Source organism: Scomber japonicus, chromosome 7 (genome assembly GCF_027409825.1).
Source record: "Scomber japonicus isolate fScoJap1 chromosome 7, fScoJap1.pri, whole genome shotgun sequence".
Lineage (NCBI taxonomy): Eukaryota > Metazoa > Chordata > Actinopteri > Scombriformes > Scombridae > Scomber > Scomber japonicus.
In genome coordinates this window covers 28,669,913-28,689,273 of record NC_070584.1, presented here as the reverse complement: position 1 = coordinate 28,689,273, position 19,361 = coordinate 28,669,913, and the positions used below count along the sequence as shown (strand labels likewise).

At 39.6% G+C, this 19,361-nt stretch overlaps 1 protein-coding gene across 1 annotated transcript in view; it reads left to right on the top strand.

Moving 5' to 3' along the window:
• fnbp1l (formin binding protein 1-like) overlaps positions 1-19,361 on the top strand; it is a 64,973-nt gene that overhangs the window by 17,791 nt on the left and 27,821 nt on the right. The window lies entirely within an intron of this gene.

Below are 19,361 nucleotides of genomic sequence, written 5' to 3'. Positions count from 1 at the left end.
AATCTTTTTCTTGGCTCGAGGAAAGTAAAAATCATAATAAAAAGAGTTATAATTGACCTTGTTTGCAGTTCACGGTGTTTCCCCAGTGGTCACTTGCAGTATTGCAGTAAAAAATCCACCTGGAACCCAAAAAGCATTTTCACCGTAGATGACCATTACTTTCTAAAAGGGACGTCTGTAAAACTGCTGAGAGGACACCTCGAATTGCAAACAAAGGTCGTTTATGACTCTTTCCATTATGAATTTTTGATCCATGGAGGTTTTATATGTGTGAAACTTTCCTTGAGCCAAGAAAAATACATTTAAAATTGGTGACGATATCACAGTGTTAAAGTCTATGAGCCGAACGGAAACTCACGTAATGCATCTATGGGTGGTGCCCTATCCGGCTCTTATTATATTGTATCATTGAGAAGGGGAAAAGACAGGAGGGGCTGTATAAAGAACCGGCATAGTTTGTTTTTTTAAAACTGTAAATCATTATATTTCAGTAGAAATTGAAATTTGCATGATATGTCCTTTATGAACTTTTTCTTCACCATCACATACTGGTCTAACATGGAAAATGTGCAAAGTTGTGGTCATGTGTTTTGTCTGGAGGCACTTTGCATATTTACATGAGTTTTTACCACCTGCTGTTGCTTTGTCGGTCACAAGTTAAACTGTTAAAAAAAGTGCTAATAGTAATAATCCCCCTAATTTTGTCTGTCTTTGTGTTATCTTTGAGTTCAGTTGTTCGGTTGTACTGAGCAGACTGAAACTGATGTGACATATTAAAAGAAAAAAAAAAAGTGCCAGCTGTCAGCACCTTAACCAAGTGTCATAGCCCAGAGTCAACCGCGTTAACCAGAGTGGGCACCGAGAGGAGAAGGTGTCACAGTCAACACACACACACACACACACACACACACACAGCTGGGAACCTCATGCCAAACATTGACTGTGATTAGGGCGCTTAAGTTCGCGGTTAGATAAATCAGGGATCTTGTGGCTTTTTTTTTTCTTAGATGAATGAGCTGTTTGTGTGTGTGTGTACGCAGGAATGCACATATGGTCTAATGACACAGCTCGGCGGATTGTTGGACCGATACAGTAATCATCACATCCTGCTCTTTCATATTGGACACACACACAGGAAACATTGTGGTTAATAGAGAGGACAACCACGGAAACTGATTGTGCTGAAATTAGCCTTTCATGAGTGCGTGTCTTTGTGTAACCGTTCAGCCCAGTCATCGCTTCATGGTTTGAGTTCAGATCTGAATCCAGCAGATATCTCACCAAACATTTTGTCCTCTCTTACCCTTCTTTTTTTTAACAGTAGGGCTGCAAATAACGGTTACTTTCCTTATCAAATAATCTGCTGATTCTTTTCTGTAATTCTTACACCGATCCTACATGCAACCTTTTTGCTTTTGCATGTTTTTACACATTTTTAGGTGCTAATACTCATTTGCTGTTGAGCAGTACCAATGAAAGGCAGTAACGTAACAAATCTCAGAAGACAGAGTTTTGCTTTGTGGTTGACCGCTGTTAACAAAATGCTGTTATGTCTCCTAAATTGAATGATGGATGTTTGTTGTCCTCTTGGTATTTGGCAAAAGCTCTTTATTAAGCTCTTGAGATAACCTGAAGCTACCGTATAGCATCCATCACTTCAACTCTGCATTTCAACAACAGACTACGCCCAGTGTTTATTAAAGATGAAGCCACGGGCTGTTCAGGCTGTTGTTGACTCAAAAAGTTGTGTAATAGTTGACGTTGAGTTAATGTGGAAATAGATGCTGGCACTGTAACTTTATTGCCTTGTTGCTCGCCTGCTCGCTGTAGTGAGACTGGCTGTTAATGTGCCATGTGACCATTATTTGTTTGGTGTTTTTACAGTAACGTCTGTTGTGCTTTACCACACAACACTGCAGCTTAAGGCTTAAAGCATAAGAAAAGAATAGTATGGACAATGTAAAACTTAGCCTGGCAAACCTAATGTGATCCTGAGACACATCTGGCCACTTAAGAGCCTCAGCCTTATAAAATTAGCCTCCACACTTCCGTCCGAAAGAACAGAGTTTCCTCCTGTTGCATCATTTTTAGATCAGATAGTGACCCAGGAAATCCGCTGCTTGATCTTCAGTGTCAGAGGGTCGAACCCACAAAATGACCCTGGTCAAGATAAAAAGTTGAGGCACCTGGGGGGGTGCCGAGGGGCGAACGGGGGGGGGGGTCTGACTCAGGGTGAGAGGGCTCATTTATTTCCAAATTAAGCAGAAAATGTGTGTGGGAGTCCCAAAGATTCCCAACACCCCCCCCCCCCCTCCTCCTCCTCCCCCCCTCCTCACTCATTTACCCAACTTAACCCTACAAACTACAACAATAAGCTCACTTGGCTACGTCAATCAAACACTGTATGTACTCACACGGTGCTGTCAGCCAAAAATCTGATGAAATTTACTCGCATGGTGTAAGCCAAAAGGAGGAGGAAGAGGAAATAGAAATGGCAGGGTTGTAAACAGCATGACTAAAGCACAAACAAGAACAGCTCACACAGTTGTAAATGAAATTATACCGCATGTTATGAAACACTTCACCGTAATTAACCTGTAAGTGTTACTCTGTTACTCTTCTTACTACAGCCAAGCAGCGTCTCTTCTTCTCTGCTGCTGCTTATTATTATTATTGTGATTTTTTTTTTTGCTGAGTAATTATAAAACAAGAATATAAACAAACAGTGTTTTTCATAATGAGAGGTAAACCACGCCCCCCCCCCCCCCCCCCCCCTCTCTCTCTCTCTCTCACAGCGGTTGCGAGTTAAAGTTCAATCAGACTGAACTCAGGTTAATTTGCTACTGGAAGTGAATGAACGTGTCTCACCCCATTCCACACACACACATCAATAGGAAGTTAATTTCTGTGTTAATGCACTAAAAGAAGAAGTCTAATCAGCCGGAATAACTGGATCACCTGCGTGGTTGAATCATAGGTGTACACAGCCTTTTTAAAAAGTTAAAAAGTTGCATTGTTTATATTCATATTTACCTGCTGGCAGCTTTTCACTTCCTATTTACTTCATAGTGCCCTACATTTACCCTCTGACATTTTATTTGAGTATCCAAATGCTGAGTATGTAAATATGTCCACTGTATAACCACCTTAAATATTTCACAATAGAAGTGCTCCACATTTTAAAGATCAGCTGATAGTGATGATGATTAGTTAGTGACTGCAATCCTTCTGTTCACTATTGACTGAACTATTTAGTGTTTATTATATAGGGAAGTAGTGAATGAGTGTATTGTGGAGTGATTTTGGACACAGCCACTGCCTTTGTTGGGTGTGTTGTTCTTGGGGCATCACCATCACTAATGTGTATCACATTGTGACGGTTTCGCTGTGGGCATGTGTGGGGAAGTTCTCTCTTTTTTTTTCTTTTTTTTTTTTTAAAGTTGTGCCAGCCAGGTTTCTTTCCTGACATATAAGAGGGGTTTTTTTGTCAGTCAGTTAAGTTTTTATGTTTTTTTTTATTATCTTTTACATGTAAAACAATGATGTGTGTACATCATTGTTTTACCCACATAAACACACACACACACACACACACACACACACACACACACACACACACACACACACAAGGCAATGTATTTATACGTGCACACCTTCCCTGATGTGAATGACTGGATATTTCAGAGATCACAAAACACAATAATATTAAGTGCAAAAAAATGTATGGGTGGATCAACTTTAAGTCCCAACACAAAATTCTATTCAAATTTTTCAAACAAATATTATTTCAAACATAAGAAAGAAAAAAAAAACATATCCATAGTGCTATCACTAAGCCGGTCATGATAACTACTTTAATTGTACAATATATTGTTTCAAAAATAATATAATATAAATGATCTTCAAATGACAATAATATCGTTTATCATGATTATTCCTGACACAATATATTGTCCAATAACATCCAATATGATTATAATTATAGGCAAGGCAAGGCAGTTTTATTTATATAGCACATTTCATACACAATGCAACTCAATGTGCTTTACATAAAACAGAAAAATATGTGATTTGAGAAATAAAAATAAAACAAACACATGGAAACATTAAAACATACAATTAACCCTTCACCCCCCCCCCCCCCCCCACACTAATAAAAGAGAGAATTAAAATACTAGAATAGAGATTTGCTTTAAAATCATTAAAAGGACATAGAGTGCAAATGAAAGATTCAAATGTAAAGTGCTTTAGAAGAGCTCAATCGTAAGCACAGGAGAAGAGAAATGTTTTTAACCTGGATTTAAAAATGTTCACAGTTGGGGCTGATTTCAGTTCTGCTGGTAGTTTGTTCCAGTTGTGTAAAAGCTGCTTCATCATGTTTAGTTTGAACTCTGGGCTCAACTATCTGACCTGAGTCAGTAGATCTCAGAGCTCTACTGGGTTTATATTCTACTAACATGTCATTCATGTATTCTGGACCTAAACCATTCAGTGATTTGTAGACCAGTAGCAGAACTTTTAAAATCTATTCTCTAGCTGACTGGGAGCCAGTGTAAAGACTTTAGAACTAGTGACAGGCCTCCTTTAGGTTGATAGATATGCTGACTCATAGAGGTTAGGCTTGTGGGGACAGAGACAGACTTTCCTAAACTGCTAACCTTAAAGTTGACCAACATGTTCCTATGAACCATCATACAGCCCTTTTTGGAAAGCAGAGAGGTCAACAAAGTTATTTCTTGCCTCCTCTGTTGATCTAAGACTGACTTTACGGCAGTGTTGTCCACCTAATATCGTCATGTCAACAACAACAACAACAACAACAACAACATTGCAGCTGCTGTAAAACTGTTGAAGCTTCACAGAGTAAGGCTCTGTTGATAATACAGTTAAGGGTTGGAAATGGGTTATAGTGAATAGTCTACTTGCTAGGACATGATCATAGCTGGATCAGATTGGTATTTATCTAGATATCTACTCTTTTCTCTCTCTCTCTCTCTCTCTCTCTCTCTCTCTCTCCTGTTTAACCAGTCTGTCAGGGTGTGTGTGTGAAGCAGCAGGGGAGCAAGACAATGGAGGGGATCAGGTTGCTATGAAACCTGACTAGCTAGCCACAGACAGAGGAGCGCTCAGGTGTGTGTTCGGGTGTTTTCAACAGATGGGGTTTTTAAATCACAAAGTTATTCCTTACTCAAAGACCTGACATGACTTTTTCATGCTTAATTACCTCGACTAAAGGCCGTAATATCTTTGGTATGTTGAAATGTTGCCTCGTGGGCGATGTCCTCTCTGCTCGATTAATTTTATGTGAAGATTTGAGTGTGAAGAAGCGATAATTTAGAACTCCACGCCTGCAAAAGCTTCACATGACGATGATGATGATGATGATGATCTCGGTGAAAATTTTGTGTTGGGTTTTTTTTTTGTGTGTGCTCTCTGGTAAACAAATTTGGACTTTCCCCCGAAGTACACCACACATCAACTTCCCTGTACAGCTGAACTTTCTTTGTATTCTTCAGCTATTGTTAAAAAGTTGCTAATGGTAAACAAATGTGGTCACGTGCGCAGTGATGAAGTGAAATTGGCTTTTGTCTCCAGCTCGTTTTGCCAACACATTACTTCAGACTTCCCGGCCAGAGGTTTGATGAATAATCCTGAACTCAGTTAGATGATTTAAGCTGCTAAACAACTTGTAACATTCGCTGCTTCAGGCTTGTTAAAATATGTGAGGATGTTTTTAGGATGTTTTATATGATTGTAAATGAAATACCTTAAGATTTTTTTTGAACAAGCAACACAGCAAGTTTTGGCTCGTATTTTATAGCATTACTTGTTAAATATGAAACGTGTGATGCTTTAGTCCAAACCCAATAATTCACATTTCTGGGACGACAGTTTCCACCAGCTGCTAGAAGACACACACACAGTACACGTCGAAGCTGCGTTCATCATCAACTGTGTGTTGTCCTTGGCACGACGGGGCAGCGCAATTTGTCAGTTTTTGTGTGTGTCGCCCGCTGTGTGTCATGCCCTTCAGAGTCTTTAAAAATGTCGCCTTCTACTTGTGCAATGGAAAATCTTCCTGGTTGCAGTTTTTTGTCCCTACTTCATGTGCATATTTTTAGGTATATTTAGTCCCCATCTTTACTCAAATTTAAAATGGAAACAAATCTCATAATAGCTTTCTGAAACCAGACTTTTGGAAACCCAAGGATCTTATTTGGGAGTGTCGCTTACACTCTCTATGTATAACCAGCAGCATGTCCACACTTTCATATAAAGGAAATCAATTTGACCCTATTCTTTTATTTAAAAATGGCAGGAAAGGGAAGGGAAATGACCACGTTGTAGCTCTAATTTGACATATATATATAAAGCTAAGGGTAACAGAGGGGATGTGGATAGTAGCTGAAGGACAATAAGGATCATTAGTTGGCATTGTTTTTTTACCATTATGAAGCACTTTGACCTAAATATATAATAAAGTAGTGCTCTGTTTGTATGACAGCCAGACGAGGGGAGACACAGTGAATATGTATGGCTGGCTGTAGGAACAGAGTGTTTATTGTGGTAAAGGAGGTCAGATGATGGAGTCGCTGTCATCCATGTTTATTATCAACACATGACACACATGTGTGCGCTCTGACTGTCTGACTGCTCCCCCCCCCCCCCCCCCCCACCCCACCCCGCCTCCTTTCTTCTTGATAACTGGGTGTCATTCTTTCCAGTCAGCAAAAAAAACACCTTATTCATTGACTTCCTTCTGATGATGGTTAAAGTGTGACCGTCACTGATTTACGGCTGTGTTGTAAAGTTTGAGAGGGCAGACAGACACTTCCTTTAAAGTGATATTTTGTTCCTGTTCATGCATGAATTCAGATTTGAATTGAGCTTATTGAAATAGAGCTGGATGAATATAGCTTTTCAATTTTTCCATCTGAATTTGAGAAGACCTAAAATAAATATATACTGAATATAAAGTTTTATAAAGTCACACAACTTGAAAATGACTATAGAGAAAGTCTTTTAAACTGAAAATACATTCAGAAAGATGGTTTTCAATTCCAAATATTTAAGTGGTATTTAATATTAAGTATTCAGTTGTGATTAAATTCAAAATTCAGTCTTCAATTGCTGATATAATTCAAAATTAAAGAATTAAATTCAAAATAATAATCAAATTATTATGACAATGATTGGCTTTCATACAATAGCACCAGGGCTTATTTTTTTAAGGCTCGTTAATGCTACTTTTGATATTGTTTTCAATTTTGAATGTGCAAAACAAAAGTCGGATTATCACTAATGAATTTGGACCGTCAACAAACATTAGCAGTTACATTTTTACAATCTCATTAAAATTTGCATATTAATAATATAGGAAATAAAAGCTGTAAAAAGCACACAGAAGTAAAGTGTAGCTCTCTCCAATATGAGTCATGTTAGCTTTGCTGAGCTACATTTTTGTTACTAGGCAACATTTGCTGGCTTGCTGAGATAATGCAGCCACTGTAGGGGTTATTTAGCTAAACGGAGCCCTACTGTGTGGCAGGGTCAGGTTAATGTTTGACTGACCCGTCTCCGACTCTGACTCAGACACCTCCATAAGGGGTCGTGTGTCTGCGTTGAGAGAACTGCCTCACAGCCAGACAAATATACAATAGCTTTAAATAGATTTGGTTAAAAATGGCCAAAGCAATCTCCATATTGTTTGTTTTTATTCATCCAACAGACTAAACCCTGATATACTTAACTAACAATGATATAAAACAGATAACAGCAGCAAATATTCACATTTAAAAGGGTGAAATTAGAGTTTTTTGTCATTTAAATGATAAATCAATCATCAAAACTAAAGTTGCCAATTATAATATTCAGTCCATCAGCTATTGACAAATCATTGAGTCATTTAGACTAGAAGATGGACTTTTACTTTCTGTTGCCTACCATGTGTGGTGTCTATTTACAAAAAGGGAAAACATGAAGTTGACCATCACCATCTGTTACAACTTTCCAGATGCACTGTTGTGTTTTTAAGGTATTTATTAGCAGTCGCTGTGTTTTTCGCCCCTCTGCTTTCCCTCTCTCGGTTTTAGGGGGAAATCATCGGCCTCTTTTGATGTTTCTCCTCATGAGCTGTGTCTGGCAGAAAACAATGAGCACAGGTTCCTGTTAAATCTCCTCCTGGTGCGGCCATTTAAGAAACTGAAAGCACACATTCCAGCGGAGAGTCTGTCAAGAGAGATTATTGTAAATTAAAGATTTAAAGCGCCGATATTGTTTCTTAGCTTTGACTTTGTTCTGGAAATGTCTGCAACTATCAGCCCTGGAAAAAAAGGAAGTGCACAGCTGCTAGAAAGTGTAAATCAGTGAGATTATCTCCAATTTTACAGTAAACAATACACAGAGTGGGAAACTAAAGCTCCAGCTATTAAATAAGAGGAAGAACTGCTCAAACTGATATAAACAAACGTATTACCCCATTTGACAATGGCTGAAACACCTCACAGTACTTAATCATGTATTTTGGTATGGTTATAGTTTCAGTCTTTTTTAACCCTTACATACTGTTCAGTGTTTGACCCATTTTTTAAAAATCTCAGATCTGCTTTTTTTTCTTTTATTCTGAAATTTGATGAACCTAAGATACAAAGATGCAACTATATTCGACACATATTCATCCAGAATGTCAAAAATATTCATTCTTCACATTTAATATCATTTGTTGAAAGAGTATATCTTGTCTGATGAAACACTGCATTATTATATAGTGTTTTTTTATATAGTTGTTTTTGTCATAAAAACAAAACAAAAAACCTCTTCCTGCTCTCTAAAAGCTCGATTAAGCATTGTTATGAATGATTCGTGCTTTAGAAATTCTGTGACGGGTCAGAATATGAACAGTATGTGAGGGTTTAGCAAAAATGTCAAATATTTGATGGTTTCAGCTTCTCAGATTTGAGAATGTGTTGCTTTTCTGTGTCTTACATGATAGTTAATTGAGTTGTTCAGACAAAATAAAATATTTCGCCCATTCTTGGGCTTTAGAAAATTGTGATGAACATTTTTAACAGTTTTTAATGTTTTAAAGGAAAAATCATCTAGTAATAAATCATCATCGTCTTTAGTTGCAGCCCTGGGCCTTAGTGATTCACACATGGCTCAAACATGTGTGGTAAGCGTTGAATCATCGGTGTGAATGGAGTCAAACATGGCGTCATGAGGTGACTCAGTGACTCAGAGCTGACTCTGATCCTCGAGACTCCTTCACTGATTGACTTTAATCTGCAGAAGTTCTCATACTCATAGCTATGATCCTGAATCACACATTTCCTCTAGTTTGTGTGTTTAACCAGGTTTGTGTGTGTATGTGTGTGTTTGTGTAGAGCATGCAGATCATACACATGTTTCTGCTTCCTCAGGGTAAAGAAAAGAACAACATTATTATTATTCTAGATGCTGAAAGGCAGAACGAAGAACAAACAGAGGAATAGAGGTTATGTGTGTGTGTGTGTGTGTGTGTGTGTGTTCGAAGGGTGTAGTTAACAGTACAAGCAGCTCCATTAGAAGTGATATAAACACTGAAGAAATTCAATTAACAAGGCTGCTACTGTCATTTCAGGCTGTGAACCAATTAGCAGCATTTAACAGCTATAACATTAACACTTGTTAGACTTTTTGAAGCAACTTGAGACACTTAACAGAGCTTCAAAGACTTTCTAATATCACAGGAAATATATTCAACATGCTAAAGGACACACAAATACGAAAAAAACCTCATTGCTAAGAGGAACAGTGGTCACAAGCTGATATCCATCTGAATCTGTGCTGCACCAGAGCATGCTTACGCCACTTCTTCTTTCTCATTTCACATATGTATTGTTCAGCAATGGTTTTGCTAACTGTCAGTTTTGTGGCTTTAAATGGGAATTTTACTTGGTTAAAATAAACTGATGTAAGCTTAACACTTCTTGCATTTCACAGCAAAACTCTTCCAGCAAAGATAACATAACAACAGTATGTGGTTTTTTATTATGAGGTAGCTTCAGTTTGGTTATTTAAGGTTAGAATTAGGGCTGTAAGATGCATTTAAACTGCTGTTTTGTTAGTTTTACATCAGGAAGCTGTCTGGGGAAGTGGGTGAAGGACGCTGAAGAGCTTATCTTATCATGGATGTATTATAAGAGCTGGATAGGGTGCAGCCAGTTTTTCCTAGTGGTCACTTGCGGTATTGCAGTGAAAAAAAATCCCCCTGTGGCTCAAAAAGCATTTTCCTCATAGACCACTATTCTAAAAGAGACATCTATAAAACTGTTAGGACACCTCAGACTGCACGCAAGGTCAATTATGACTCTTTCTATTATGAATTTGTGATCCATGGAGGTTTTATTTATGTAAAACTTTCCTTGAGCTAAGTAAAGAGTCATCACTATGTAAAGTCTGTGGGCCAAGTGCGGTGGAAACACTACTATGCATATTCAGTGGGAAGCAAATAGGTGTCATTTTTGTTCTGGTTTCCAGCTCTGATAATACAAACACGGTGCTCATGCAGTTTGGACATTTATTAGACTTCTAACACATAGAGGAAAAGAGGCTACTGAAACAGAATAGCTCTCTATGGAAAGTGAATCTGTCATTAGATTACAGCATTAGACTGTATATATATACAGGCCAAGAACCAGCTCAAGAGGCTGGTTGCTTCTTTCTCTTAAGTGCTGTTAGAGGAGTGAGGAGGGCTTGAAGTCAACAGCGTGCCAGTGTTCCTGTCTGTTTTGCCCATAGATGGCAATTGGAAACTTTTCAACACAACAACCTTTTTAGCAACAAATCCAACAAGTCTTTTTCAAATCCAGATGCTCTCAGCAAGGAGAAGGCAAAGTACGTGTGTGTCCACAGGTAGAAACCTTTGCTCTTATTTTACTCACAGTTCAAAGAGCTGCAGGTCAGGGGATTGTAAAGTTACAGAAGGGACAATAACATGATATGTAAGAAGCTCAACAGTTAATATCAACTTGAATTTCTTAAAATGCTTGTTGTTGGATCATTTTTCACTGTGTATTGTTAATTATCTACAACAAGATATAGTTATCACAAGCAGGGCTGCAACCATCTAATCTATTGTATACTATAGATATTAATGCTTTCTGCTGATTTTTGTTTTTTTCATATTTATATAGTTTAATTTAATAGTTTTGTTTTTTTGTTTGTTTGTACAGCTCAATATGATGTGTTCAATTTGCTGGTTTTGTCTGAACATCAGTCCAACACTCAAATATAGTCTGTTTTTCATAATAAAAGCATGTAAAGGCAGAAGAAAGTCCACACACTGTAACTCCCAATGCATGTATATTTTAATGGAATATATACTATATGCTATATGCTCAGGCCTAGCACTTGGTTTTTGTGTTGTGGATGTGCATGTCTCTACCACACAACTGCATTACTGTATGTAGTAAAAGCATCAGATCCTCACATTTGGGAAGGTGGGACCAGTGAATGTTTGGGATATTTCTCTAAATAGTTACAGATTAAGTTTCTGTCCATATTGACTAATCATTGCACACAATTACATTATGGTGGATTACCGTAATCATTAAATTATATCAGAAGTCATTAGGTCTTGTTATATTTACGATGTATTTAAATCAGTTCCATGTTCATTACATGCACACACACACACACACACACACACACACACACACACACACACACACACACACACACACACACACACACACACACACACAGGCCTGAATCTCCTCTTCATTTCTCCTCCTACTTTCCTGTTGTTTTTCTTACCTCCCCTCTCTTAAATCTTTCTCAAAATGCCAATCTTCTCTCCCCTCGCACTCCCTCTGACCCCCCCCCCCCCCCCGACTCAGACACACAAAGCCAGCCCATCTTCTCCCTCCCAGCACATTCTTGAAAGAGAGAAACCTTCCTTACCTCTTTTTTTTTTTTTTTTTTCGAGGAAGATGAACACAGACAGAAACAGTACACACACACACACACACACACACACACACACACACACACACACACACACACACACACACATGCATTGCAGAGATTGCAGACAGAGCCTGGGGGTCTTCAAAGTGATGCCAGTGTTTCAGACAAGTTGACATTTCCCACCCAGTCCCTGCCATCTTTGAATCTGTGTGTGTGTATGTGTGTGTATGTCTACGTGTGTGTGTCTACATGCACTCTGCACTGGAATGCCATAGTGTGTAATTAGTCTATTGTCCTACCAGCAGTTTCTATGCTAATTAACCTTGCCTTCTCCCACGAAAATACACACAGACTGCCTCCCTAGCCTCTGATTGGCTAGGGAGGGATTTTCTAGCCATCTGATTGGCTATCAGGGGTTTACAGAAGAAGGTATTCCTACAGTGGAATCTCCACTCTGGGCGTCCTCAGCTTCACTCGTCTGGGAGCAAAACGACTAATTTATTCTCTCACCCGGAGATCACAGCTCATTAAAGCAGAGCGGTGGCTTTGTCAGCGGGGGGAACGCAGAGCAGGCAGACCTGTGACCCATTTTTTGGGGTTTTTGAATCTGGAGAGGAAACTATTTTATTTATTGACCATCAGTCACAGTGGCATGTGGAGTTAAAATTAGGCATGCTGCAACTTAAATATAAATACAGTGTTGTTAGAATGGCCAAAATATGAGCTTTAATGGATTATTAAGGCCATTATTGAAATCTGAGAGATTTATATGTCAGCTCTCATATTCCTTTAAAAAAGAAAAGATCCATTAAATGTGTTCTTTTTTAAATACTTGTTTCCACGACATTTATTGAGCAGGAAATATAAAAAAAACTAATGTAATATCCTTCAGTGGGCATCATATTTGACAATGACACTACTGCTATGCTACTAAATCATCTCAAACATATCTTGAGGGTTTCTGTGCTTCAGTTTCTAGCTTGGTAAAGGCTGCCAAGTACACTCATACACATATATCTGCAATTAGATAATATAATATCTACCAGTGTGTTAATTCAGTGACTCGCAGAACTTAATTGACTACGATTTATATTTATTTTTGAATTTAACAATAGTACTACCGCTATTTTGGTAGGCTACGTATATATTCATAACATCTCGGCACATTAAAAAAACAAGTTTGCTTGTCTTTTTTTATTTTTTTTCGATCAACTTTTTATTGCATATTAGTATATCACACAAGTGAACACACTTTACATGTTACATGTTCCTTCTTTAAATTCCCCCCATAATGTTAGATAAGACAACTTACAACTATGCAAAAGATTACAGTTGTGTCAACATAAACAAATAACAATCGTAGTAACTGAACTCCCCCACCTCCCCAGTGGCGACACCCACCCCCCCTCGGATCTCTACCTCCCTTACCCCTAAAATAGCGTAAAAATTAATGCCGGTCACGCTGCACCATCTCTTTAACTAAACTATAAGCCTCCTCCCACATTTTAAGTGTTTTAAGACTGGCCCCATGTAATCGAGCTACTGACCACTCCATCAGTACAATATCAAGAAATGAGTTGGCCCACTGCTGCCAAGCTAAGTCATGCGGTGGTTGCCACCTCAAAGCTAACATTTTCTTGGCTGCAGTGAGGCCAGCAAATAGAAGGCGTCTCTGTTGCAAAGACAGATTCAGGGAAGAATCATCATTGAGCAGAAACACTTGGGGTAACAATGGGATTGTAATTCCAAGCATTCCATTTAAAGTTAAAGATATCTGTTTCCAAAATCTACCCACCCCAGGACAGTCCCAATATACATGTTTAAATGTTCCTTGAACATTGAGAGGGCAAAGATCACAATTAGGGGAATCAATGATCTTCATCAAGTGACGCCTTCTAGGGGTGAGGTATATTCTATGAGCAAATTTATAATGTATCAGGTGATGGTTGGGATTTTTAGATGAATCGAACAGATTTGTCCACACCGTGTCCCAACAAATCACTTCAGCATTTGCATCTGTTAGGTCCCTTTGCCATATGACTTCTAATGGTAAGGTCTTATGAGGTATGGAGATAATCTTATATAGTTTAGAGACAATCCCTTGCAGGGATCCAGGTGGGGCTAGCACTTTGTGAAGAGGATGCATAAGAAGTGCAGACCCCCATGGCACACCATAGGCCTTCATGGCTGATCTTAATTGCAGATAAAAAAAAAATGATGAACCAGGCAAGCCATATTGAGTTTTCAAATCATTAAAGGATCGCAGGCCATTGCTATCATATAAATCTTCCAGAATGTTGACTCCCTTCATCTTCCAGCTTGGGAATGAGAAAGGTAAGTTGCCAGTCAAAAGTAAGAAGTTGTTAAATATCGGTGAATGGTTGTGCCACTTGAGATCTACACGCATATATTTCATCACTGTATGGAAAGTTGTAAGAAGGTGTGTAATTAGAGGGCCTAGACGCAACTTTGCTTTCTTCAATGGCATGTTAGAGTAAACCAGATCTTGCAATCTATGCGGCTGTGAGAGATTCTCCTCTATCGGTCTCCAAGAGACAGAGGCTTCAGGATTGAGCCAGATAGCAAGGGGACGTAGCACATAGGACCAAAAGTACACCTTAAAATTTGGTAGGGCCAGCCCTCCCTGTGATTTATCACGTTGCAAAGTTGCAAATTTCAAACGAGGTCTTTTCCCTTTCCAAATGAATTTAGAGATTAATGAATGAAGTCTCTCCCAGTATCCTAAAGGGGGGGCAAGGGGAATCATTGATGAATAAAAATTGACACGGGGAAGTACATCCATTTTAACTATTGATATGCGGGCTTGAAAAGAGAGAAGCAGTTTCGACCAACGTTCAAAATCTGCCTCCAACCGATCATAAATACCTTTAAAATTTCTTAAAGCAATTGAAGGCGTGGAGGGAAAAATGTCGACACCGAGATATTTAAAGGTCTTAACGACAGGTATGTGTGTGGGCAGGGGAACTTGAGATATAACTGAGTTTAAGTGCATTAATGAAGATTTTGACCAGTTAATTTTATATCCAGATATTGAACCAAATGAATCAAACGTAGCAAGCAAGTGTGGTACTGAGGAGCCCGAGTCGCCTGTATAAAGGAGGATATCGTCGGCATATAACGAAATTCGGTGTTCTGTATTACAGAACATGATAGGATGCACCAGGGGATGTTGTCTGACTTTTTGAGCTAGAGGTTCGAGGGAAAGTGCGAATAGGAGGGGTGAGAGAGGACACCCTTGGCGGGTACCCCTGCATATTGAAAATTGGGCTGAGCAGACATTGCCTGTGCAGACCATTGCCGAGGGATTAGTATATAAGATTTTGACCATATTAATAAATTGTTTACCCAAATTAAATTTATCCAAAGTAGTCCAAAGATAAGCCCATTCCAGCCGGTCAAAGGCTTTTTCAGCATCCAGTGAGAGAACTGAGCAAGGGGAATCGATGCTACTAGCTGAATGGATAACGTGTAATAGACGGCGCATGTTATCTGATGCTTGACGAGTCTTAATAAAGCCAGTCTGATCATTATGAATCAAATTTGTAAGATTTACTTCCAGTCGGGTTGCAAGTACTTTAGCATATAATTTAACATCACTATTCAAAAGAGAAAGGGGTCTATAGTTACCACATAGAGATAAGTCTTTATTAGGTTTTGGAAGTACAGAGATTATGGCTGTGTTGACACCTGCATTGAATGCACCCTTATCAATTGCTGTATTTATCATTTCCAGGAGTGGTTTTCCCAATACATCCCAGAAGGCGAGATATAACTCTGGGGGAATTCCATCCCAACCTGGTGACTTTCCCTTCTTCATATTAACAAGAGCCACCCTTAGCTCTTCTAAGGACATAGGGGCATTGAGCAACTCAGCTACATCATTAGATAGGGAAGGCAGATCTAACCCCTGAAAGAAACAGGCATACATGTCAGGGTCAGGTGAAATTTCAGATTCATACAAAGTGGAATAGAAAGTCTTAAATTCAGAATTAATTTCGTGAGGTTTGGTCAAAGTACCAGTTGGAGTTTTTATGGCCACAATATTTGAATATTTCTCGTTGTTTTTCAGTCTCAAAGATAAAAGGTGACTAGGCCTGGCCCCATTAAAGTAGTATGTCCTTCTGGTTCTATGCATTAAAAACTCTGCCCTTCGTCTTAACAAAGAATTCAGTTCAGTCCTCGTTATGGCTATCCTTTGTTGTCGCACCTCAGAGTGTGACGCCTGTTGTAGGGCCTCTAGTTGGGCGAGAATGGTCTCCAACTCAGTTATTTTCTTAATTCTGCTTTTATTTAAATGAGAAGAATAACTGATAGAGGAGTCTCTAACACAGCCCTTAATCGCATCCCACACAAATCTGGGATCCTCCACAGATCCTATATTAAGATTTATAAAGATATGTAGCTTCTCTCTGAGAGAATTCATGAAGTCTTCATTCTTCAGAAGAGAAGTATTAAACCGCCACCGCGGTGCTCTGGCCGGTGTACCCTGAAGTGTGAAACGTGCTACAACAATGCTATGATCAGATAAAGAGCAGGGTTTGATTAAAACATCATGTATCTCTGAGAAAGATGCAGGCGAAGCCAGTATATAATCTATTCTAGAGTAATTACGATGTCTTGCTGAATAAAAAGTAAACTGTTTAGATGTGGGATTGACAGCACGGTATAAGTCTACTAGACCAAGCGCAGATAGAAAGTTTTGAAAATCTGTGGATGCACGTGATTGATTGTATGTGAAACGTTGCACCGATTTATCCAGTGTCATATTTGCGAAGCAATTCATATCTGCACCAAGGATTAGAGAAAAGTCCTGCAGTTGTAATAGTGTTGCAGTTAATTTGGGAAAAAACTCTGATTCGTAGTGAGATGGCGCATAAACAGAAATAAAAGCAAAATTGCGCCCAGCTATATTAGTCTTGATATAGGAAACCCTGCCGTCATCGCTACCATATTTCTCCAATACAGTAATGGAGAGGTTGCGTTTTATTACCACTAATGAGCCCCTGGTTCTTGTGTTCAGAGATGCAGATACAGCCACATAGTAATGCTTATTTGCAAAGCGATTAACATCTATTGATCTTAAATGAGACTCTTGTATGAAAGCAACATCTACACGCTGTCTGCGTAATAAGTCTAAACAAGCTGTACGTTTAAATTGACCGTTCAGTCCATTAACGTTCCAGCTAATAACATGAATACTACACATTCTGACTAACAGTAGATAAAGTATTTATATACCTCTGCATTTGGGAAAGGAGACATAATATGTACCCTAGTGCAGCTGAGCGACAACAGTAAGTGATCAGAGTACAGAGAGAGATCCGTCCCACCCCAACAAACCCCAGTCGCCACATCCCGCCACTCTCCAAAGAACGGGAGAGGGTAGAACTGAATAATCCCACGCTTAAACATAATAAAGTAAAATAATAACAAACACTGAAAACTCCTCCCAAGGAGTTTAAATTCCCTCCACACGTCGGTCTCGTGCTCCCCGAGCAGCATGTCCCACCCTCACAGCGCGCAGCCCCCCCTCCCCCAGATACAGTTTTGGCATGCCAAACCAGATGTGAAATACACCGGACTACAGAATAAGGCCACATCCCTGTCACATGTAAACATTGTCATGAACACTGGAAAAACAAAAACATAATAGGAGCCATTGGCCTAATAATGCAAGATCTCCATTATTTATACAAATCAAATCAGCTCCTTAACACTAGAATGAGTGGCAGTTCATTCTTTTAAAGTGTCCATGAAATCTCTCACCTCCTGTGGATTGTTGAACAGGTGGATTGCTTCTCCGCGAACCGCTTTAAGTTTCGCTGGGTAGAGCAGAAAGGTGCGAAAGTTCAGCTTCTGCAGAGCATCCATTACGGTGGAGAAGGCCAGCCTACGTCTGAAAGTAAACGGGCTATAGTCAGGGGCAAAGCGGAGGGTCTTGCCCTCAATTTCCATGGGAGCACTCCGCGCGACTTTGATGATCTTGTCTCTGTCAGTGAAACGCAGAAGCTTCATGATGACAACGCGCGGGATGGATTTGCCGTTCGCGTCTCGTTTGGGGGCTCCTAAGCGGTGCGCCCGCATTATTTCCACAGAGCCCAAATCTGGAGACCACCGTGAAAAAGCATCCGACATGTAGTTTAGAAGATGCGATGTCTCTGCAGTTTCAGGGACTCCATGCACACGTATGTTGTCCCTGCGAGACCTATCCTCCATGTCCGCAATTTTCTCCTCCAGTCTGTCATGCTGTGCAGAAAACTTTTTAACAGATGCCGAAAGACGGCTGTCCACCTCCGCCAAACGGTTCCCGTCTTTCTCCATACGATCCTTACACTCCGAAATGTCTGTTCGCATGGTCACCATCTCGCTCCGAAGTACAGCGACTTGAGCTTCTACCAACTCCTGCGTTTTGCTCGTCAGCTGTGCCACCACATCTTGTACGAGTGTAGGGATAGCTTCCTTAATAGCCTCTGCCACGGCTAGCTTAACCACATTAGCTAGCTCTCCGTTGTCGGAAGAAGGGACTGTAACTGGCTGTTTGCCGGCTGCTTTCCTTGAACTCGTCGCCATTGTGCTGTGTAAAAGTGAAATAAACACAGCGAAACCGACCGAAAAGGAAAAAAAAAACTGTTTTTGGCATGCAAATAGAGTGAAAATTGGGGGGACACTGCGGAGCTGCGAAGGAAGCGTCCTACATCCCACGCGTCGGTCACGTGACTCCGCTTGTCTTTTTTTATGAAATAGGTTGCTATAGAAACCTTTTTTTTTGTACAATAGTCAAACCTTTGTTGTATCAGATGTCCTGTCACTAGTTGTCTTGTGTCACTGCAGCCAGTGAATGGATGACAGGAAATCCTCCCAAGACCGTAGTGAGACAATACTTTGAAAACAAGATATTATAATGAAGGCAAAAGTATTCTCCCTCTATATCTCAGGGTTACTGTCCAGAATAGCACAACCTTTTCTTTATGCAGTACACATCTTAACAACCCAAATGCATTGTGAAGGAGGGTGTGTTGTTATTGTGATTGTTGACATCCCTTCCTGTGATTATGTGATGATTATGTGACAGGAAGTTGATTTGCTCCTGCTCCTGCTGCTGCTCCTAAATAGGATTGCAGCTTCACTTTTCAGTTGCTATAAGAGATCAGCTCACATCAGAGGTCTTTGATATTATTATTATAGTTAAATATGAACCTGCTCCTTTCTAATAAAACTCTGAAAGTTGGCAGGAGATGAACCCAGCCAAGCATTGTAGTCATGATCAGCATTTTTAATGATTTATCTTGTTAAGTATTTGCCCTTTTAAGCTCAGTATTGCATGTTTTTACACTGGTCAATGAACAATCGGTTGACCTGAGCGATGATCGACTTCTTTTTTGGATGCTGCA